The following is a 1,037-nucleotide window of genomic DNA, read 5'->3' as shown; positions in this document are numbered from 1 at the left end:
TTAATTTATAATTCATAATTCCTCCGCTTAGGGTCAATACCAGTAACTACCATGATTAATCCAAAACTTGCAAAACTTTGCACCATAGCGTAATATGATGAATAAGATCGAATATTGCTTTCTTTCTTCCTCAATATCCACAATACACTTCTGACATATTTCTTTTTTATACGATACTAAGTTCATAGAATGTACTTCATTCTTGGAATTTGGTATTTATAGCGTGTGAGAACCATTGAACATGAAAGTTCTGACCTGCATTAGATCTTGGTTTTCTTTACAGACATTTAACGATTTTACAGGATTTCTCTTATTACCTCCACCAAGGAAGTTGGAAGGAGGTTACATTTTCGGCCCCATTTGTGTGTGTTTGTTTATGAACAGCTTCTTGGCACAATTTTACTCATGGAGTAATGAAACCTGCTGGGATTAACGGTTATGTATAAAACTAAAAATGATTAAATTTTGGAAGGTCAAGGTCAAAGGTCAGGTCACGGTCAAGCAAAATAATGTTCAATTCACGTAATCAGCCATAAGTTTGGACAACGTTATTACAGACATCAAAATTGGTCAATATTTGAGTGTAAGAAAATCCCTTAAATTAGCACATGTTAAAATCAAAGGTCAAGGTCGAGCAAAAAGCTGCAGATTAAGCTGCCGAGGCGGAGGTCTAGGCTCTACTGAGTGCACCTCCAGTTTTGATTCATGGTTAGTAATCCCTTAACGCAAAGAAAAATCTTGAAAGGGTTGGATATGATTATCAAAGAGGGTCTATGAATAATGTTAAGGTTCTCTTGCTTGAAGGTACACTTGGGCACACTATTCTATCTTATTTTCTCGTCTTGTTTTTTCGAAGTGTTTATAGAGTATATATTAAAATATTTAATTTTAATAATTCATTACGTCTCCTTTAGTTTATTTCCTTTTCTCAATGGGCTATATTTCCCTGTTGGAGCCCTTGGGGTTATAGCATCCTACTTTTCCAACTAGGGTTGTAGCTTAGCTAGTAATAATTCAGGGCCCTGGCAAGGCCCTTC

The sequence above is a fragment of the Palaemon carinicauda genome, chromosome 2, assembly GCF_036898095.1.
Source record: "Palaemon carinicauda isolate YSFRI2023 chromosome 2, ASM3689809v2, whole genome shotgun sequence".
In the NCBI taxonomy this organism is placed as follows: domain Eukaryota; kingdom Metazoa; phylum Arthropoda; class Malacostraca; order Decapoda; family Palaemonidae; genus Palaemon; species Palaemon carinicauda.
Note: the sequence above shows the minus strand (reverse complement) of the source record.